Raw genomic sequence first — 23,499 nt, forward strand, 5'->3', positions numbered from 1 at the left:
TGGAGCAGCTCCTGCCCCTTAACCTTGGCATCAAGCCCATCCTAGCCCTGGCATTTCCGGAGGCCTCGAGGAACACCACCTTTCATCCAAGGCACTAGGCAAGGATCTTACCCCATATGCCTCCCTGTTGGCCACACAATGACTCCTCTCATTGGCCGCGCCTTTGACTAGATGGCTTCTGGGCGCCTGACTGATATAGTTCTACCCCAACAGGGGCTTAGACCTTATCCTCTGCTGGTGGCAAGGTTCAGGGGGGCCAGCAGGACTTGACACTCATATACTCGCCGACCCTTTGGTGGTGATGGCACCTATTGGGCAGGCGAGCAACCCTGATTGACGAACCCTCTTGATTCATTCCTCTGGAGAGTGACAAGACTGATCAGGACTTGAATAGAGCTGTTAGGCTCTATTGATCTATTGTGCTTTTTATTTTGTATTGCTTTTTATTTTTTCTAGGTCAGATGCACTCCTGGGAGAAATCAACCCCCCCCCCCACACTCACACACACGCCCTGGCCTATTTGCACTCTCAGTTCCTTGCTACCTTGACACTGCCTTCCCTGCCCGTCATCCCACCCGCCCTTCTAGTCACGGCTGCCTAAAAAGTCTGCTTCAGCTCATAGTCCTCAAGTACGTAGGAAGTGCTCCTTGGCTGGGCCCCCTGGGGCTTGCGGTCTGCTATATCTTCCTGCATATATCAGGTGTCACAGCTGACATGGTAACTCCCCTGCGCTATGGCTACTACCCAACACACTAAACTGATTTCTCTTAATTCCCAGGGCCTGAACTCGCCTAATAAGTGACGAAAATATGGTGCTACCTTTTCTTGCAGATTCTCAATGTCATCTTACTTTAAGAGACTCACCTCTTATGGGAGGATTCCCAACACAGGTCCCATCCTAAATACCCTACACGCTTCTCTGCGCATGCTTTAAGCAAAACAGCGAGGGTGGCGATCATGTGCAAGGTGGGTTTTTGCACAAAGATACTGAACATAATACGAGATAACCTTTCAACGAGGCACCTGCCTGCGTACCGTCCTCAATATTTATGCCCCCATACCTTACTTTAGCAGCAGGCAAATGAGAAGGGCGATCTAGTTGTGGGTGGAGACTTTAACTTTGTCTTGGACCCTGAACTGGATTGTAGTAGAGCCTCTTTTCAGGGTACCTGGACGCTGTCTGCTTCCCTTAAAAAGACCCTCACTGATTTAGGGTTTTTAGATGTATAGTGCTATAGATGCCCTGACACGTGTGACTATTCCTTTTATTTGAATCTCCCGCAGAGATTTATTTAAAAAAAAAATCTTTTTATTGGCTTTTCCACCCACAAGTAATTTGCCACCAAGTTGACATCAGTACATGTTCTGTAATATAGGAATACCCCCAGGTTATCTGGCAGTTCACAATAATAGAATCAACACCATTTGTTATCTCTAAAAAAAAAAAAGGGGGGGGAAGGAAAGTTTAGGCACCATGTTATATGTTTGTCTACTGAGTCCATATTCTTATCCATGGCTTATGCTCTTATTCATTACTGTCTATTTGTAAAGAGCCATCATATACATTCCATTACAAACACCAAGAAAGAAAAAGGCAAAGGAATGGAAAACAATAGACGGAGCATTGTAACTACTCATGCCCCTAAGGCCATCTAAAGAAAACTTACTTAAACCACTAAAAAATAACAACTGCCAGGGGTCCACGTGCTCCTATGACAAAGAGAAAATATGCATTGATTCTCCAAGCAGGAGGGGCAGGGTCCCCAATTCCAAACTCTCATGTCCGTCTAACCCTCTGACGCCGTCAAAACATTCCCTCCGGTCTGATCCAACACATGTCGAGCTTCCCAGGCCGGAAGAATGTCTCCCTATGGTTCCGCATAAGGCCGGCACCTTTTAGAAATCCTGTCTTCCGCAATCAGGGCTCTTTCCTCCGCTCTGGCCCAGCGGGAGACATCCGTCTCCCATAGGGTCACCAGTGGTGGGTGTGCAGATTTCCAACCAAGAGCTATCTGTCGTTTGGCCAAGAGGAAGGCCAGGTCAGAGAACCTGTGTCGCAGCTTACGAGCTTTAGGTGTCGTAAAGATGCCCAACAGACAGACCTCAGGAGTGCACAACAGGGTACCAAACCACACCCCATTAACCATATTCACTATACTAACCCAATAAGCAGAGAGCGGTGGGCAGGACCAAAGCATGTGATCAAAGTATGCATCCTCTAGGAGTCATCGAGCGCAAGACAAATCTACTCTATTGTAGACCATGGTTAGCCAGTGCGGGGTAAAATATGTTCGATGGAGTACATTAAATTGAAGGACTTTAAAGGCTGTTTTCCTCCAGATTTTCTTGGAACCTTTCAGGACTTTCTGCCACTCCTTATCCATCAAGCTCCTATGTAATGTCCCCTCCCATCGCTCCTGGAGGCGTGATAATGAACCTGAGCTTAACTCCAGTATTGCAAGATAAAGCCAATGCACAAAGTGCCCTGCCGAACCCAATGTCACTACCGCATTTAAAGCTGGATGGGTCTCCGGTTCCTCCGTGCCATCGCCCCACAGTTCCCGCATTGCCCCTCTTATTTTGTAGTAATTTAAGAATTGCCCAGCTGGGAGCTCGTGGTATTCTTAAAAGTCATCTTGGGGAAGCAGTTCCCTCTCCCTGTAGCAGTCTCCGACTGTCGATATTCCTACGTCCTCCCAACTTGCCAATTGGCACCATGATAATGGTGGGCCCATCCCTGCCTGAGGGATAACTATAAGCGGGAGGTTAGGGGTATAGAGCAGTCTATCTCTGGAAAGTGCTGTGCACCTATCCCAACATTTAACTGCCACCGAGAGCAACGTGCCCATATGTTGAAGTTTCTGGCTCCTGTTTAGGAGCCTAGGAAAGAGCTTAGCCTGTACAGCAGCCGCAGGGAGCGGCAACGTAACCAGGTCCCTGCCACCCAACCATCTGGCTAGCCACTGTAACTGCACCGCTAGATAGTAGACTTCAAAGTCAGGGGCACCAAGCCCGCCATTCACTAGCGGAAGTTGGAGAGTCTGCAATGATACCCCATTGCGGCAGCCTTCCCATACCAGGTCTCAAGAGTCCGTCCAAAGTTTTAAACCACGATCGTGGTATCAGCACTGGGAGGTTGACAAAATAATACAACAGATGGGTCAGGACCACCACTTTGGACGATGCCACCCTCACCATAATTGGTAACTTAAGAGTGCGCCAGAAGGATACGTTCCCCCGAAGCGCCCGCAAGGCGCCTCCGAGATTCCCCTCAAACAAATCAGTCTGTGCATGGTAAATCCGTATCCCCAGATATTTAAACAACACCAGCGCCCATTCTATGAAGGGCGGCAATGACAGGGGCCTATCCACGGCAGGGAACAGCTAGAACACAAAGGTTTTTTCCCATTTACTCGCAGGCCCGTAAAGGTAGCAAACTCATCTAGGATGGTTAAAATAGGGCGGACCCCCTGCATTCCATCTCGGAGATTGATCAAAACATCGTCCGCATATAGCGAGATATTATGATGAGCCTAGGGTGAATCTCCCGCAGAGATGACCTTTTTCTCACCCACTCCCTGCTTCCCGATCTGAAGTCCAGGACATCTCCATCTCTGTTCATGCCCATGTGGAACTAATATGGACCCGTGGTGGGAAACCGGGAAGGGCCAGTCTGCATTAGCGCTTCCCCTCGCATCTTCTCAGAGACCCAGTTGATGATGCTGATGATGCAGATACTACTTTGAGCTAAATGACCTCTGCACACATGCTCTGGGGTGGATTTAAAATCAATCATGTTTATTATGCGGGAGGAAACACTGTACACAGCCCAGCTGCCTACATCTACTAGCCGGCAGGGCATAAACATGAAGTATCTACACAGCGTCTGGGCCTACATCCTGGAGGGCGGCCTCGCGAAGTGTTTTAAGTCGTAAATTGTCGCCCCACCTGTGCAGTGGCCACCGCTTTTCCAGAACTGAACCAAAGAAACAACAGCAAATACCCACCCCCCTCCCCGCTCACACACACACACACACATATACACACACCCACACCCACACCCACCCCCCTCCCCAACCCACCCATCTCCGCGTCAGCTCACTGCAGGGTGGTCACTGTGACTACCGAAGCTCTAAGGGAAGGTTCAAACCACAGGGTCCGCTCTATTCGATTCCAAGGGGATGAGTTGTAGAATCTGCAGGTATTTCGGGCAAGTGACTTCACATAGGTCCTTGGACAGAAGATGCAAAAACGGGCCCCACAATGAAGCATATTCCGTACCCTTTCCGTCTATTCCCATCGAGAGCCTCTCCATCGCCAAAATATGCCATAACCTCTGAAACCAGTCTCGAGGGTCAGGTACCGACTGTGAACCCCAGTTAGCCAGCAATACCTGTCTTGCAGCCAACAGCGCCAGCGCAATCTGTTTACCCTTCAGCGAGCGCAGAGGGAAGCACTTGGAATGAGGAAGCCCCAGGAAAGTATGCTCCGGCAAACGGGGAAATGTAATCTGAAACGCCTCATCTATCTCGTCCAGAATCGTGGGCCAGTACCTCCCCAGTTTCGTGCAGTGCCATAGCAAGTGTGCCAAGGTCCCTGTTAGACCACATTCCCTCCAGCAAAGACCAGATTTAGTGACGTCCCAGGCTCGGACGCGCGCTGGGGTGTAGTACCAATAGGTCGCCACCTTATATGCTGATTCAGCCCCTGCGGTATTGGAGGCTGTGTGCTGCACGCGATAAAACACATGTTCCCACTCTTTGTGCGTAAGCGGGCGTCCCAACTACCTGCGCGGGGGTGCGTTGCATCTTGGGGTGGCTTAGAATCCTAGCGTACAACTCCGAGATGAACAACCGGTCGTCTTTCTTACAGACCAGCCATTTTTCGAACTTGGTCAGCGGTCGCGACATAGCAGCCATGTTAGCAGGTTGGGTAACCCAGTGTGCCACCTGTGTGTAGGAGAAGGCATCAGCCGCCGGCAGTTGGAAGAACTCCGTTCGCTGCAGGAGAAACGGGATCAGACCCTCCAGGTCGAAGAGGGAACCAACTCTCTTGTAGCCTTCCTCACGCCAGCGATGGAAGATCGGGGAACGCGGCCCGGGGGGGAAGTCTGGATTGTCAACAATGGGCATCATCGGTGAGGGAAACGTAGTCCACCCCTTTCGGGACGCCAATTGATCCCATGCCTTGAGGGTCGGCGTTGTCACCGGAGACGAGTAGAAGCCCCAAGCCCTATGCTTGTGAGGCAACCATAGCTCTCTCCAAATGTTGCAGCCCGCCACCGTCTGGTCCATGAAATTCCAGTGTCTACTGGACATGGGTCTGTTCAACTCCACGATATATCTCAGGACGGACGCCTGGAAATAGGCAGAGAGCAGGGGAAAACCTAATCCTCCAGCCGCTCTCGGAGCAACCGGCACGGACAGTGCTTGTCGCAGCCTCTTATATTTCCCAAAGGAATTTGTTAAGGGATCCCTGCAGCTTCCGGAGAATGCCCGGCGGTGGGGTCAGTGGCAGCATTTGAAACAAATACAGTATGCGGGGAAGAACAGTCATCTTTAGGGCCGCCAATCTCCCAAACCAGGACAGCTTGAGGCGGGACCAGTCGGAAAGGGCCTTACCGACCTGTTCAACCAAAATCCCAGAGTTCAGGGACACAGTTTTAGAGATTGACGGTGCTAAGCAAATTCACGGGTACAGGATATCGGTGTGCACCCATTGGAAATCAAAGTCCTGCTTCAAATCCCAGACTTCCTTCTCCGGGATAGATAGGTTGAGGATATGCGATTTAGTGAAATTGGCCTTGAATACCGCCACCTTCTGAACTCCATCAGTTCTCGGGAGAGATCCCGTAAGGAAGAGTGCGGGTGAGTGAGTGAGAGGATGACATCCTCCGCGTACTAACTGATCTTATGCACGTCCGCCCCAAACGTAATCCCAGATATATTGACAATGGACCGGACCCGTTGAGCAAAAGGTTCCATATATAGCATGAAAAGTAAAGGGGACAGGGGGCAACCCTGCCACGTTCCTCTTGCGATTGGGAAGGGAGCCGAATTGCAACCATTAACACGCACCGCCACTTTGGGGGCCGCATAGAGGCACCGAATCCACTGGGTGAAATTATTCCCAAGGCCAAACTTCCGTAATACGGCAAATAAATAGTCCCAATCCACGCGGTCAAAGGCCTTCTCCGCATCTATAGAGAGCAGGATGGCCTGCGAACGCGAGCGGTGGACCAGGTCCATAAGGTGGAGCAATCTCTTGGTATTATCTCCTCCTTGCCGCATAGGAATCAATCCCGCTTGGTCGGGCTCAATGAGCCCATCCATCAAGGGGCTGAGTCGAGCCGCGAGCACTCCTGCAAACAACTTGGCATCGATGTTGAGGAGCGAGATCGGTCTATAGGATCCGCACTCTTTGGGTTCCTTATCTGGCTTGAGAATAACCGCGATGGCCGCCTCTGACATAGACGGTGCCACAACCCCGGTGTCCAAAAAGGAATTAAAAAGGCGGGTTAGGAGTGGAGTCAGCTCCCTGCAGAAAGTTTTATAAAAAATTGCAGAGAAGCCATCCGGACCTGGCGATTTGGCCACTTTCAGCAGTGAAATAGCCGAGATGACTTCTTCAATGCGGATGGGCATGTCAAGAGCCTCCGCGGAGCTCTGCAGGAGGGGAGTAACCTCACAGGACTCTAGATACTCAGTGGAAGGAGTGCCCTCCCTGCGGTATAGGTCTTCATAGAATCGCTGGAAGGTGTCTAAAATGGCGGAATCTGTAGTGTGTTCCGCCGCATCCCGGTCTCGAACCGCTTGTATAGTGTGTGCTTGAGAACGTGCCCATAGCCTGTGGGCCAACATCCGTTCCGCTTTATCTCCACAGAGATAGAACTTGCATTGGAGACGCAGGAGAGCATGCATTGCTCTGTCCGTTTCCAAATGCTTCAACATGCGCCTTTTCGACTCCAACTCCCGCCAAATCCTCGGTACTCCAGTCCGCTTATGGATCGCCTTGAGGCCACTAATGTCCCTTTCTAGCTCCGTTCTCTTTTCCTTACGCAGGCGGGAGTATGTCGCAGCCAGGGCAATAAATTCTCCTTGCGTCACTAACTTTAGGGCTTCCCAAACCGCTACCAGGGGAGTGCCCTCCACCTCATTCTCGGACAGACAATGGACTATTGTCTCTCTGATCTTCGCGATCACCGACTCTGAGTGAAGCAGGGAGTCTCTACGGCGCCATCCCGCCGATGGCGGCCAAACTCCACTAGAAGTGAAAGTCACTGAGATAAGTGCGTGGTCTGACAAGGAACGCGGGTAATGTCTGACTCTGCCAAGTGAGGCAAGAGGGCGGTCGAGGCCAAAAAAGTGGTCCAAGCGCGCATAGGTCTTGTGGGCCGCCGAGCAGTAGGTTTAATAGAGGCTGGCGATGTTGAATGCGCCATAAATCGTGTAAGCCTCCGTCTACCAGCCATTGTTTCTCATTTTTTTTCTCTTTTTTTATTTCTTTATTTCGGTTAAGACAACCATAAAAGAATACAAAACAATGTTTATACATTCATCCTAAAAAATGGAATAGGACACCGATAAAAAGTGAAATTTGGTACAAACATACATAAGTGGGTTAACTTTCTAGGGCACATAATTTGCCATAATGGAAAGTCTTACAGACACAATGTGAATTCATTGATCGAGGTAATACAAATTTAACGAATAAATAAGTGCTATGTTTAGATCTAAAAAGACTTAAAAGATACCAGGAACTAGTAAATAACAGCCTGTAAACATTATACAAGGAGAGGTTAAAACTTAATTATATAAGAATAACTTTGGTGCACGACCATTTTTGCTTGACCTATTACCATTCAGCGAGTTAAATTTAAAACCAATTCATATCTTATTAGTACAATCCTGTTACATTTTTAGTCCATATCTTCTCCTGACTATTGCCTCAGCAAGGAAGAAACGACTCAGACTAAATACTATAGTCTGTGATTTATCCCCTCTTGAACATTCTTTCCCCATCTTTAATTTTTCGAAAACCTAAAAGAAGGCAAATGGGGTTTAATCCACTTATTTCTCGCTTGCAGGTATGCAGGACAAACAAATAAGACATGGGCCTCATCTTCCCTAGCGCCTATATCCCACATTTGGCACAGATCAGGTTTGGTATTTAGTGTAGGCCCCTTATCACACACCCACTTAGATGTTCTAAATTTAATTTGTAGAATGCCATAACGATACTTTAGGTACAATGATTTTGCCATCGCAGGCAGAATTTCATCCATGAAGCATTCAAATTTACTTTCAGTTTTAACATCAAAGAATTTAAGGGTCAATTTTCCAATATTAGGATTTTGTAATATACAACTGTGGATATATTCCCAGTACCTTGCCTTCAACAGTTTTTTAGAAAGGTTATTGAGTGAGTCAGGATCTGTCCAAAAGTTGTATAGGCCCAATTTTAAAAAACAATTTTCAATGTGCACTAACCATGCCAACCGAGTAACGTTCTTCATTTGTATTATTTCTTTTAGTGCTTCTCTATAGTCCACTAACTCATCAGTAGACCACAGGCGAACCCAATACAACAATGGACGTAGAGAGGCATGGTCATCAGAACGACGTATATTCAAATCCCAGAATAAGGGAATTAAGGGAGTACAACCTGGAACGGCTAAAAGTTGTCTAAAAAAACTGTTATCTTGTACAGAGAAAGCATCTCTGCCTACATGACCCCACAATTCTGCCCCATACAAGGTAGCCGATTGGCCATTGTTTCCCTCCCGGGGTGAAGGCCCCTGTTTGGTATACACGTTGTCCTGTCCTGTCAAGCTCTGCCTCCATCACAATATTTAAATCACCTCCCACCAGAATCTGGGCATCCGGAGTAGCTAAAACCTGCGCCAGCGCCGACTGTAAAAAGGGTTCCTGGCTATCATTAGGTGCATAAATTGTTCCTATAGTAAACTATGTGTCTCCCCATTGCACTCACACAGCCAGGAGTCTCCCTCTAATATCTACTACCTGAGATATAACTTTGCACTGCGCACGCGCGCTAAAGAGAATCGCCACCCCATTCTTCTTGGTAGGCCCTGAAGACCAAAGCTGCAGCGGGAAGCGCTTATCTGCCATGCGCCGCGTATCTTTGGAAAGGAGATGGGTCTCTTGCAACAGACAAATAGACCCCTCCGAGCTCTCTAGAAGCGATAAAATGGCGGCACGCTTAATCGGGCTACTGAGGCCACGGACATTCAGGCTCACTATTTTCAGTTCCCTATGCGGCATACGGGTAGGTAGAGCAAACTCGCTGTGCACCTGGCAGCACTATGGATCCCAAAGGGCCTCCCTTTCCCACCCCCTCTCCAGCCCCCTTTCCCTTTCACACCCAGTTGATGCAGAGACTCCCCATCCCCCCAAATTCCAGCCCCCATCCCCCCTTCCACTCATATACCCCCCATCCATACCAACTTCAACAATAAGAAAAACAAAGAGAAGTAAACAACAGTTCGTCAAAGAGGCCCCAAGAGCTGGGGAACGAGGCACCAACCATCCAAGTATCCAGTTCCTGATGCAGGACGCAACTCTTGTCGAGGACTGTAAAAGAGCCACAGGGAATAGAGCAGACAGTTCCCTCCGGCGCCATCAGCCAGCCCCAATAGTGCCAGACAGAGACTTCTCAACTCCTGAGCCCCCAGATGCCTCTGTCACCAAAGCCACCGAGGCAACTGCTGCTCCCCTCTCGAGGCGGCTCGTGGACAAGTTGCTGCAGGTGCTGGTTTGCCCACTCGTTGCCATTCCGCCGATCGTCTGCGTCGCCTGGCGGGAGACCACGTGTCGTCCAATGAGGGAGTGGACTGCTCCAGACCAAAGAGGTAGAGGGCCTCTGTCAGGGAGCGAATCTGAATCAGCTTTCCGTTAAGCTTGAAGAGGAGCCTAAACAGGTGCCCCCATGAGTAGAGGATGCCTTGCTTCTTCAGATAAGTAGTGACTGGCTTGAACTCCCTTCGCTTGGACAACGTGGATGCCGCCAGGTCTTGGAAGAGCATTGGCCGGTGCTCCCGGAATTGGAGAGGGTTAAGATCTCGAGCCTTCCGCAGAATCCGCTCCTTAAGTTGGAAATCGTAGACGCACACTAAGATGTCAGGAGGGGGAGCCTTCGGTCCCCTTGGTAGGCCCACCCGATGTACTCTGTCCATTTGGATGTCTGGCAGGTCTTCCTCATCCAGCACTTGTTTGAAGAGGGCTCCCACATATTCCCTGAGGTCAGACCCCTCACCTTTCCAAGGCACCGCCCTGATCCGAATGTTGTTTCTACGTGATCTGTTCTCCAGATCTTCAGCGTGTGCCTGGAGGTCTAGATTCTTCTCAGTCAGCCTAAGCACATCCTGTTGGAGGCGATGCCGTTTTTAAGTCCTGCTCCTCCAACGTAGCCACTCTCTCCCCTATCGCATCTACAGCGCGTTGTACCTCCCGCAGGTCAGAGGCCAGCTGGGAGCGCAGCTTGGAAATGTCCACCTTTATGGCCGTAAACAACTCCACCATGAAGGCCTTGGTAGCCAGTGCATCGCCGTCCTCGGGCCGCAGCGACTTCTCTGCAGGTTTCGGGGCGGCTTGCCTCCCTGCCGACGCAGGCGAATCTTTCGGGGGCTTATCTTTCCTGGTTCTGTTCGTCGCCATCTTGCCCCTAGCAGCAGACAACGATATTACAGTCAGGACGATGCGGGTACCAGGCTTGTTGAAATTGTGCTATCTTGCGCTGTTACAATCGTCGCTCGGTGTGTGGCCCAGTAAGCTATGCCCTCCGGGGGCGAGAGGTTGAAGGACAACGGAGCTTTACGTGTGTGGGGCCGGGGACCACCATTGATAAGGGGGCCGCGCCACCCCCTCCAGCGTCACCAGGGAGCTGCCCCAGCCTCCGTTCATGGTCCCCACCCAAAAGAGCAAGACGGTAGGTAAAGGGGGCAGGCAGGGAGTCACCCCTCCAGGCGGAGGGGTCAAGCTTCAAAGTCACAGGCTCAGTCCCAGGCCCCAAAGGCAGCCGCTCCCGCCACTAGGCCGTTCCTGCACCGTCCGCCGAGGCAAGGACCTAGCCGCCGCCGCCCTCTTAAAGTCGCCCCCGCTCTCCTCACCTCAAAGCTGAACCGGCCTGTTGCTCTCCGAGGTGCGGGGCGGCGCCGAGCCCTCACTCCGTTCCCGCCTCAGGGCCCACTGGGTTACCCTAGAAGCAGATGAGCGGGCTCCACAAGCACCTCTGTGTCCCAGCGCCCTTCAAGCCTGCCGATCCATGGGCCGAGATCACGCGCCTCTGGGGCCCGAGCCTAGCCAATCGCGTACTGCTGCTAGGGCCTGGGGGGCCGCTCTCCTCGCCGTCGTTGCCGGGGGCCTCCTCTGTCGTCAAGCGCTGGGGCCCCCACACCACTGCCAAAAATGGGCCGAGAGCAGGTCCCAGACGCTATAGTTAGGGGGAGGGCAGGGACCCCGGGGGGGCCCACAGTACTGCTCGTCGAGCCACAGGCCGATGCTGCACTCCGCGGCCTGCCACCATAAAAAGGGGGTCTTGTGTCTGCTGCTCACAGCTGGGTGGACCAGTGCATACCTCGCTGGGTCCGCCGAATCGCGGACCGAAGCTTAGGCTGGTAGGCCGCCGCTCCGCCACTACTCCTCCTGGGCACCCGTAAATGGTGCCAGGGCCGCTCAACTGCCACTTTCTGGGGTGGATTTAAAGCCACCATTGAGGGGGTAAGGGAGGGAGGGGCGCGGCAAGGGTGTCATGACGTTCATCCCCTTCACACACGCGAGGGAGGCCTAACTAGTAAAGACGGGGATTGACTGCTGAGATCAAGGACCTTGAGCGCCTTGATCAGTCGGCTCCCTCCCGGCGTCATGCTGCGGGTTCAACTGCGGACCCATAGGACAAAGAAGGCTGAGTGATCTCTCCCTGCCCTAAAGCAACTGTTCTATGACAAGGTTGATGCTCTTCTCGCCCGAAAGTTGCGACCCCCAGCAGGCTCGAGTCTACATAGCAAAGATCAGAATCTGGGACTCAACATGGCATGGGCTACCACCGAACAAGCAACACAGCAGGCGTTCCACAGCTAGTACAGGACGCTCCCCGAGATCGAAGGGACTCCTACCTCAACACCTGTAAATGGGAAACTTGAGGGCCACAGTACACTGAACTCTTTTAAGGCCCCATCACCCTTGCTTAGCTGCAGCCGGCCCAGTGTGAGCTCCCAATTGGCAAGAGGCCCGCTCTCCTTCTACAGAGCATTCCTCCTCTTCCTTCAAGACCACCTATTGAAATTATTCATCTCGCTCATGTCTGATACGGATCTCACTCACACAATGGCGGCACCTGAGCGCCCTGTGCACCTCCTACTGCCTGATTGCTCTCTTGAACACGGACACTAAGATTTTCACCCAAATCCTTGTGAATCGGGTAGAGCAGCTCCTACCTGGTCTCATAGACCCAGATCAGGTGGGCTTTGTCCATAACAAACAAGGAGCGGACAATATTCTTTGCATCTCGCATTTGATGAAGTCCCAGCACCACAGCATCTCCTCCTGCCTTCTCTCGCACACCAGTGGGCGGTTCCCGAGAAGACTGGCCTTTGGGCATGATCACTTGTATCATGGCCTCCTATATCTCCCCTACTTCTGCGACCGGGTCAGTGGTCAGCAAATGAAACCAATACACCTGGCAAGAGGCACTCGGCAGAGGTGTCTGCTCTCACATCTGCTGTTTTCTTTGGGAGTGGAAACACGGCTATTAACATATGACAGATAGGGTCCATTGCGGGCATCCTGTTTGGGGACACCCTCACACTCACCCAACCTGCCACTTCCCTCACCGTTTGATACTTGCCCTCACAGCCTTTGAGAGTGTCTCTGGCTTTAAGGTCAGCATGTCCAAATCATAAACCCTGAATCTCATGATACTCAAACCAGATCTCTCCACTCTTCAGTCTCCAGTGCCGTTCCAATGGACCCCTCGAACCATCCGCTACCTTGGCCTTAATCTTACCCCAACTCTGGCTTCCTGGGTGCAAGCTAACTGGCCTGGGTTCCGCAAGTCCATTCTTGAGGACTACAGCCAACAGAGACCACTGCATGCTTCATGGCTGGGTCTATTCAATGTAGTCAAAATTACCATCCTTCCAAAGTTCCTGTACCTATTATAATCCTTGCCCACTCCCTTTCCGCAGGACCGACATACTGTACCTTCAGTGAGGCATTCACACTTTCATTTGGGGAGGGAAATGCCCCAGTTTTTCCAATGCTATACAGATGCTTCCCAGGAACCATGGAGGCCTGGCTTGCCCTAACCTTCTCAAATATCATTGGGCGGTGCATCTCTGCTACATTTCTGAATAGGTAGCCTGCGAAAGTGATAAACGTTAGTTACACATGGATCGGGCCATGGCCTGCAGCACCCTGTGGGATCTTGCCTGTGATCCAGCGTCACTATAGAAATTCTGTCTCACATGCGTCACCATTCACTACCTAATACTCACCAAACTAATCAATAACTAGGCCCATGCAACCAGGACAGAAAATCATGAAGCTGAATCATGTGGCCTAATTAATCACACTATCAAACTCATATGTACATATTTATAACTGCAGTATAACATTTATATTCATGAATTATCAAAGAAACATTTAATTAGACCACTGAGGCCAATGAATTTAACTAATGGTAACAACTAAAAATCAAGACCAGCTTGACGTTTTAAGTCTTTTATGTTTTTAAATTTTAAAGCTTCAAATCTTTATTAGCTCATTTATTAATTTCAAGCATTTTTATTAAATCAGTTTTAATCATAAGATTATTGGCTCAAAAGGTCTGGCACTTCAACATTGCATAGAATAAACGAATTAAAGAAAACCTCAATCCTAAACCCTATGTTAGCTTTCTGACCTGAAAAGGAAAAATCATTTATCATTTATTAAGTAAGGCAATCTTACGTGTCCAAAGGAAAACGGACAGCACTTCGCCTTCAGGAAACAGTCAGCCCCGCTCCCCTCAAGAGGCCAGATTTTTATACCTTTCTTACTCACTAATCTAACTAAAAACGATATTTTTTGGAAAAAGCAGCAACCTAATTGGTTGTCATCCATCAGACCACCGAGAGGCCAACGCATCAGTCTCTGTGACATCATTATGTCATTGTCCATTGACACGAAGCAACATTGGCTTCCCAGAGTCGCAACATTTAACTAAAAGTTCAAATTTTATTTCCTCCAGGATTTTAGCCAAGCTGCCTCTACACGCTTCCTTGGCCTTGACGCCTTTGCTTTCGGAGCTTAATGTATTGATCGTCCATTGTTTGAGCTGCCGCACGTTTTCGTGGAAGTTTTTCAATGACAACACAGTCACTGTCGAGCTCAGCTCCTTTTTGTCAGGCCTCAAACCTTTCACTCGAGCTAGTATTTAAACAAACACAAAAAGGTGATTAATTCAAGTAAAATAAACCCTTCTGTTACCCACCCTTCATGGCTAATAATTAACCCATTAGTATATGTAACCTAGCAGAAGCAAACAAATAAAGCAGCACATTTAATATCTACCATTCTTCTTAATGTCCAGCTGGATTCTTTATATATATGAAAGAGTAAAAAGATTGACAAACAAAACATAGATAAACAGTCACAACATAAGACAAACATATAAGCACACATAATGAAAGCACATGCTATAAAATGATCAACCACATTAATAGTGACAAAGTCAATAGGACAAACAAGACAAAATTAATCATGTGTTACAAGACAAACTCGCAAATGCAACAAGAGCACATAATGTTAGTCCCACGTGTTTGTGAATGTAATCTTACTCTAGGTTGAATTAATGAAACAAATCATGCAACAATTCATTAATAAATTAGTTCATGTTACAGAGAATAAACTTCGCAAGTCAGAATAAAATGAATTCTGAAACTCGCTCCATCAACTGGCTCCCAAATCACGCTAGACCGCAAATCGCCTACATTGCCATCCCCACCAAGACTGTCCTGGAGATATACGACAAGGTAGTGCCCAAAAGAGGACTTCCCACATACTCCTCTCCAAATACCCACTTGCCCGAAACTCGAACTATACGCCTGCCCTCAAGGCACACTCATTTCCCAGCTGGGGGATGGGAGAATGCCATACCTTGCCTGACTTGTTAGAGGGCGAGACAGTCAGGACATTTGACCAATGCAAAGCAGAGTTCCAGGTCCCCTAAATTGCCCGGTTACAGTATTGTTAATTATGTCACTGGTCGCTTCACCCTCCCAACGTCCATGGGGCGACCTGGCAATACACCCCCTTTAAAGGAACTGTTCGGAGCTTATGATGTTACTAGGGGATTGATATCTCCCACTTATCACTTGCTTCAACACTCAGGTAGGACCCACCCATACCGATCACAATGGCATGATGACACTGCTGAGGGCGTCTCCCAGAAGTAATGGGAAACATTCTGGAGAGACATCCTTAAAACCTATAGCAGCATACTGCAATGTGAGACAGCATACAAACTGATGAAATGGTGGTATTACACACCAACCCGCCTTTGTGCAATTTACCCTGCCACCTCTGACCTCTGCTGGCGGCGCGTCACCCAGGGACTTCTTTCACATATGGTAGTCATGCTCCCTTATAACAACTTATTGGAAGGAAGTCCTCTGCCATATTAAAGGCACGATAGGCTTTCCTCTCCCGCTTCCTATAACACAGCTGTCCTAGGTATGAGCCCCATAGAGTTGGAGGCAATGACTCATACTGATTGGTGCAACATAAGCCATATGTTAGGCGCTGCCAAGCAGCTAATAGCATTTCACTAGAAGAAGCCCTCCGCCCCCGCCATTGCCCAATGGTTCATGCGCTTGTGGCATGTTATGGCCATAAAGCTCCAGTCACACAAGACACTAAATTTGCCCGCATTTAGCTACCACTGTTTGACAGTTTCACTCGCCTGGAACACTCCTGCTATACACCTCCCAGGCTCCAGGCTCCAGGCACTCCAACTCTATACTTTGATGATTATCTGACAAAGTGAAGTCGGTCCAATAGCGGTGACTCTCTGAACTCCTTGCACCCTACCTGTCCTTCCATCTATCCACCGACCTCTGGATTCCCTCCCTTCGCACAGCCTCCGGATACCTTTGCACTCAGGGGGTCCCGTGATGTACTTCTCCGAGCTTTACTGTTTCACTGTTTGCCTGGAACGTTGGCTCCATTTTCTGGAGGACACATGAATAGTCACCGTGCCGAATGCGCTTCCTCGTTAAACCTGTTGTGTCTGGTCGGCGCTTGTTGCTCTTTGTTTACATTGTCATATTGCCTGTTGCTACTGTAATCATGGTGACATACGGAATACATTGTGAAGCTACCAGTGTCTTATATTGTACCCTATTTTGACCTGTGAAAACATTCATTAAAAAGATTTATAGTGCAAAAAAAGTAGAAAACCACATTCCACATCCATGAATAATATCAAAACTCTTATAAAACTGGCATCATCTGACCTTTGTATGTCACCCTAATGAGCAGTATCCTTTTTGAAAGTTCCAATCTGACCATCAGTGGCGAAGGAAACCTGAGCCAGATGCAAACACCTATTTTTATGAGCAGTGTATTATATTAATAGCTCATTTGGATAACGTTCTTTTATAAATTCGGAGAGGATTAAATGTTAAGGTGTCCCTACAATACTTCCAATCTTTGCCTTGTAGGATTCACACTGATTTCATCATAAGAAATCAGAAGTTCAGTTTCAAAATACATGTCTTACATAACTACTTATTCAAGCTCCTTGTTTGTTAATGGAAAATCTTATATAGCGACGTAATGTTGAGGTTGTGGTACCAGGAGGCCTTCTCTGATTGACAGGTCCCAGGGTCTCAGATGAGAGAGACTGGATCATAGCAGCTCAAGGCACAGGGGGTTGTGTTTCCCTTTGGCCCTCTGCTGTTTGCAGGAACAACATGAAGTGGCTGCAGGGCTATGAGTGCAATGAGGAGCTTTTTGTGTATCACCTGCCCCTTTGGCAGCATAGGATCTAAACAGCATGTTTGACTACACATGTTCTGTCTGTTTTCCTTCCTGGTTGCCCCTACTAAGCACAAGAGTGATAATGAGTAAAGATGTGAAAGGTAAGCCAAGGCATAAAGAAGACTACTTCTTTAACCCTAAGCCCCATACTATGAAAGGCAGAAATAATAGGGATGCACATACCACAGGCACCAAACTCTTTCATGATGAGTTCATTCTTACGGTAGAGTCCAAAGTTTGCTGTTTACCACGTGCAACACTGAAAAATAAGTGTTTGCAGTGAATGAATTGCAAACATTGCATCTGCTTTTCACACATAATAAGGAAAAGTTACAGGATGTGACTTACCAAGAGGAGGAACTTGTCTCACTTTTGTCTGACTTAGTTGAGGATTGTGATCCTCTTGAAGAGTTTCAGATAAGTGCAGTTACCTCCATTGAACAATAGGAGAAAAATGTTAAAGGTGTGGTCTTGGAGTACCTAGAGTTCCAGGCGGAAGATGATCTGAAGAGGATGGTCTTGAGATTTCTAGAATCAGATGTGTTGGAGAATGCTGTACCCAAAATAGTATAAATGGTCAAAAGTGGTGAGACTAGGCATGAGAGACCCGCTTGTAACTAAGTAAGGAGCTGTAACTCTTCTTGTGGAATTGCACAACTGTTGAGAACACCTTAACATTCAATGCGAAAGTAAAGAAAAATATGATATCTCTTAGGGAAGCTAGGATACTGCTTTTGTCAGATCTCAGTAAGGGTACATAGGCAAGGCTGTTTGGCCTTGACTTTTTTTTTAAATGTCATGAGGCATTGATCCTGTATCTGTCATAGTTGAGCGGTGTGCATGACGGAAAGACAACCTTCTTTTCTAACAGAAATGCCGCTCAAGCTGTTTGCTGGACCTTTTAGAAAATGAGGGTGCCAGGTACATTCTTGATGTTCTCTGATTTCATCGTCTGTTAGCTCGCTAGGAACTGCCATGGTTCCTGTGAGCTGTGGGAGAGTGGTGGTAATGCTAACTGGATGAGTGGAGTTATTTTTTTTCTTTGTCTGTTGGCTTTGTCCATGCCTGGCATCCCTTCCCGTTTTACTACCTCCCGGACTTGTGGGCCCGACTTGTGGGCCACTGGTTCGTCTTGTGATGGATGTATGGAGCATTTTTGTTCTCTTCTATGCCTTTTAAATGATAAAGTTTTGCAATATTACTGGGATTTATTAGGCAAGATGTGGTAATTTTTTCTGTTGTGCGAATTTGTCTCCATAAAATGTTTAAAGATTTTTTTTTATTAACTTGCTGGCTCCTCAAGGGTTAACGAACAGTCAAAAGTCAATGCTGGGTTTATAAGACTAATTATTGGTTGAAAACTAATTATCTGTCCACAGGAAAGACAGATATTCCCACATTGTTGGCAAGTGAACATCCTCTTCGGGTTCACTTTGGGGTTTCTGGTGTTCCCTTATGGGGAAAGACCTTCTGAGGTGTGATAGTCATTTAATTTCATGCTGTTCTTTTACAAAACATTCCCCTCTGCCCGTGACCATGCTGCCATCCTTCAACCTTCTCATGGTCATACACCACCGCCATTAGGATTAAGCTACTACCTATCTGCCAATCATTTCCAAGTATAGGCTGAATAAGGTTTCCTGTGTTTTTATCAGATGAAGCTGCAGGCTCTACTCCTGTCAGACCACTCCCCCCGGCATCTTTAAGTTCAGCTTTACAACCCTGTAGCCTCAGAACCCTAAGAATTTGGTTTCCCACAAGCTGTCTGGCAAGCCATGGAAACACCACCACTTCTGCATCGCTGGTGGTCAGACCGGTCAAGGCCTCACATACCTGAAAACCAGGCTTTCTGCAGAAGTGATGCTGATCCACCAACTCCCAAGGAAATTATGCTCAGTGCGAAAACATCACTGCATGGCAATGACAATCCTGCAAGGTAAAAGAGATTGGGATGAGAACCTGGAAGTAACTTCTTGCCTTTGGACCTAGTTCTTTCTAGTCTGTTCCATGATCGAGTTGCCATGATTCACCTTCAGAAATCCATTTTGGGCTATTGCACTCAAACAATTAAGTGACCCTCCTCCTTGTCTTCTTACCCAGTCGTGAATATAACTTCCCTTTGTGGGATTTACAATAGAAAACGGTTGTTCATATCAGAATGTCCGTAACAAAGTTCTAGCATAAGTAATCCCTTGTCACTTTTCAAGAAAAAATGGTTCAGAAATGTTGTGGGTCTTGTGCAACCTCTGTCTTTCATTTGGAAATTTCTGTAGTTTTAAAACCTGCTGATTAACCTTTGACATAAATCATAGTATCCTTGATTCCAGGGAGCCCGCCACATAGACCTATCTGATGCAAATGCACTTGGTCTGAAAATGTAATGACCTTTGAAAAACTTCAAGATATTGATATCTCCACTTTCCAAAAAGTTTCTGTTTTTCATGTTTTCTAGGAGCCAAGATTCGTGAACAGAGTCCTGTGTCACCACTGTGGAACGGATTCTTCTGGGCGTCGAGAAAGAGGTTACTTCAAACTGGAACCTGAAATCAGTTGAGTAGTTGCCTCTGGTTGATGTTCTCTTCTAGTTATGAAGCCAAGCAACCTCTTACATGTTAGGTATGCTTTAAATACTACAGCGTGCAAGAGGGGATTTTGGGGAATGAAATCTAGTGAGATTTCAAAAGGGATGTTTCTCTAGGTGAAATCTTATGAGAGCTCGCTCCATCTGAATGCAAATCAACATAGGCAACACCACAAAGGTTTTAGTCCTTATTAAACAGTAATGGAGGGCTTTATGGTGTTTATCCAAAAGGGGAAATGCACCATTGGATTATAGGGTGTGGGAGAGAGGGGCACTATTGGAACATACTTGTAAAGTTCACCCTTTAAGTTAAGTTTAATTAAAGGGTGTTAATGAGGCAAAAGGATCTGTTTGCCCATGAAGCTTGCAAGATTCCAAGGTGGAAAAATAGGCGTCTGAGTACTGGCAGGAGATTGGGTGATAGTTTATGTACGAGAGGGTGCAGAAGTTTGGAGGAGCATAACTGGAATCCGAGTGCCAATGACCTTTTTGGAATTCTGAAAAGTTGTGATGGATTTCTAAATACCCATGGAACGTGTGAAACCAATGGTTGTGATAAGACCTATGACAGTTTTCGGATAGTTTTCAAACTCCTCCCTGTTAACTAGTTATGTGACCTTCTTAACAACATTTTTTACATATCTATTTTGTCATGGTAGATGAGTATCACCAAAGAAAGTCTCACCATATTCTGCTACCACCAAGGTAACCAGGAAGTTCTTTTTGTGATACCGGAACAAACAGTGATAAAATTCAAAGGAGGGATGTCAGCAAAATAATTAAGAATCTATTTCTCAAATATGCTTTGAAATCAAGGATGGAATTTTTCCACCCATCACAAATAACAAGATGTTTCGGGGGCTGGTCACTCCTTACAGAGATATGGAATGCCCTAGGACTCCGGAAAGCCACCCCTTTGGCTTCGTTATGATGGGACCAACCCCAATCTTCATTCTTAGATGGCAATACTCCGATGACGTCACCAACCATTGGGGTCAATTTATAGCATATTTTATAAGCATTGGACCAGACAGCACAAAATGAAAAATAAACTACAGCTGTGCCCTGCAACATGACCGACATATGTGTAAAGGTGAAACAAAAAATCTAAAGAACAATACATTTTAGTTCCGTTCATTAAATTATGTTTAACCCCTGACCAAAGTTTTTAAATCTAAACCGAAGAACTTCTCCCCACCCAATTATCCCAAATTTCCCAGAAGATGTTTTTTTTCCCAATTTGTGCCAGCTTGATCCAACTTCAATACCCTCTGAATGGAATGTATCCACTTTTCTTCTGTTGGAGAGCCAGCTGAAATCCATCTGTTGCACAGCTCTCTTTGAGCCAGCAGTAGTAGAGTGAAGAACAATGCTCTGTTTTTTTGTTTAAACCCCCCCCCCCCCCCCCCCCCCGGTTAAATCCCTCGGAAGTATCCCAAATATTATAGCCACCCCATAATAATTGAAATAGACTTACCTACTTTCTGCCAAAACTAATGTATTACCGGGCAACTCCAAAACATGTACACCTAATTTGCTTTTTCTTTTCCACATTTTGGACACTTCTTAATTTCTTGACTCCAGTAAGCTTTCTAAACTGTAAAGAGGTATTTTTTTTAAAGGTGCAGCATTTACACAAGACCATAAAAATGACATAGATACTTGCCCAGTTTTTTCGAGGTCTTCATCCAGCAGGTCCTTCTTCCAAATCTCATTAAATGAGGCCTGCATGTCTTCTCCATTTTGGGCTAATAGCCAGTACCACTCTGCTACTTCTTTAGGCTTTGTTTTGTAGGAGCAAATCTTCGATGCCAGTCCCGAGTTCCCTTGTAACTCTTTGCCTGCAGATCTTACCCAGCTACTCAACTGATAATATTTAAACTTTAATACTGAGTTCTCACATACCACCGATACGTGGGGCCAAGAAATCAGTTTTGCTTCAAAAATCAGTTGCCCCCAGATAGTGATACCGCAGGTACGAAGGGGAGTTGCGAGGACATGTTCCAAACACACTGGTGTCCCTGGGGAATCCCAGGCGGGTGCTACCTCGTTGTAATATGGTATCTTTAGAAGGCGGCTAACCTGGGACTAAAGCTTTATAGCTGAGACCAGTATCTTTAATTTAACCTTCGTAAAGTATTTTGGGTGTCCAAATTTTAAAAGAAAATACCCAGCTTGTTAAGAGAACTCTGCTGTGAGGGCCTTATAGAGTGGAGAAAAAAGTTCGCTTTTTAATAATAATTGTCGAAATCTTTTTAAGTGGAAAGCGCAGAAGTATAAGAAAAGGTCAGGGGTTGTTGAGCCACCATAAGCTTTTTTTCTTTTTAAGTTCCTTTATGATTGCAACTGTGATCTAAATTTTTTTTTTAACTTTTTCAAAATTAACCAAGGCAATTATGTCGATGTTTTGTACTACTTGGATGCCTAAATATCTAATTTCCTTCTTTGTATAAGTGCTCCTAACATTAGTATTCCATTTCATTAATTCCGTTTTTTGTTGGTTAATACTGTACCCAGAGACCTTTCCAAAGCTCTCTAATGTGGACCATATCTCTGGAAGCGATTTTTCTAGATTGCTAGTGTAGACTATAAGATCGTCCGCATATAACCCAATTTCTTTCCCCAACCATTACAACTGAAAGGGTTAATCTTCTGGCAGGCTCTCGGTGTGCACGCTAAGCGTTCAATATAGATGTTAAAAAGTAAGGGGGTTTGGGGACACCCCAGTCTAGTGTCCCTGCTTATTTGTATTGAGCTAGATAGTTTCCCATTAATAAGGATTCTAGAAGTGGGATTCTTATAGATGGCTTTAATTGCTGACAAAAGATTTTCGCCTAAGTCAAGATGTTGATTTACTTTAAACTTGAAAGCCCAGTTGACCCGGTCGAAAGCTTTGGTGACGTCGAATTTCATTGCCGCCAAAGGAATTTTATAGGTCTGTGCCATGGCTATCGCTGCAGTTGAGTCATGAGTTAGTTCACTGAGTTGCCTCCCTTTCATAAAACCTTTTTCGTCTGGGTGTATTAAACTACCCATTACTTTATTCAAGCGTTTAGTGATTATCGGAAAGTAAATCTTGTGATCACAATTCAAGAGTGAAATGGGTCTATAAGACTCACAGAGTCTAGGATTTTTATCTGGTTTTAATAAAATTGTTATTGTAGCCTCTTCCCATGAAACCTGGGGGCTTTGACCTTCAATAAAGCAGGAGTTAAAAAGTTGAAGGAGAAATGGCACAAGTTCGTCCCTTAAACTAATGTAAAATTTGTTAGGGATAGAATCTGGGCCAGCCGCTTTCCCCCTTGTTAAAGAACTAATCGATTGAATTATCTCTTCTCTTGATATAGGGAGATTTAGTTGCTCTTTTTCATCTTGATGCAGTGAGGGAAGAGCTAGATCAGACAGAAATTCCTCCATTCTGTCTTCCTCCAGAGGGGTCTCATCAGTATATAAATTCTGAAAAAACTGGACAAAAGCCTCCTCTATTTCGGGATCATCCGAAATGATGTTTCCAGTACTTAAACATCGGATTCCCTAATCCAGTTTCTTGTTTGGTCTACCTTAGTTTTCCACGCCAAGAGTTTACCACAATCCTCGCCGTACTCATGATGTGATAATCTACTGGCATCCCACTTTTTTAGGTCTCGCCTATTATATCCTGCAGGGATAAATCGGCGACATTTATTAATCGGTTCAAAAAGTCTACCAAACTGTTGATCGCGTACAGTTCATGTAAGCTATGCGCGTGCACAGAGCACAGAGCCAGCCACGAGACACACCACCATTTGCTGTGCCTCGGCATCAGACTTCAAAGGCTGCCGTTCCCCCACCCCCCTTCGTGCACATCGCACACCACCATTTGTCTGAGCCTTGGAATCC

The 23,499-nt window shown here is 46.9% G+C and overlaps 1 protein-coding gene across 3 annotated transcripts in view; it reads left to right on the forward strand.

Moving 5' to 3' along the window:
- ZRANB3 (zinc finger RANBP2-type containing 3) overlaps positions 1–23,499 on the forward strand; it is an 881,708-nt gene that overhangs the window by 119,197 nt on the left and 739,012 nt on the right. For 2 of the 3 annotated variants that reach the window (XM_086957301.1, XM_086957303.1), the window contains exon 2: positions 19,492–19,588. The exons of the other annotated variant lie outside the window; for it this stretch is intronic. The gene's annotated coding sequence lies outside the window, so the exon portion shown is untranslated. The remainder of the gene's footprint in view (positions 1–19,491; positions 19,589–23,499) is intronic. 3 annotated transcript variants of the gene reach the window in all.

The sequence above is a fragment of the Lissotriton vulgaris genome, chromosome 2_1 (assembly GCF_964263255.1).
Source record: "Lissotriton vulgaris chromosome 2_1, aLisVul1.2, whole genome shotgun sequence".
Classification (NCBI taxonomy): Eukaryota; Metazoa; Chordata; class Amphibia; order Caudata; family Salamandridae; genus Lissotriton; species Lissotriton vulgaris.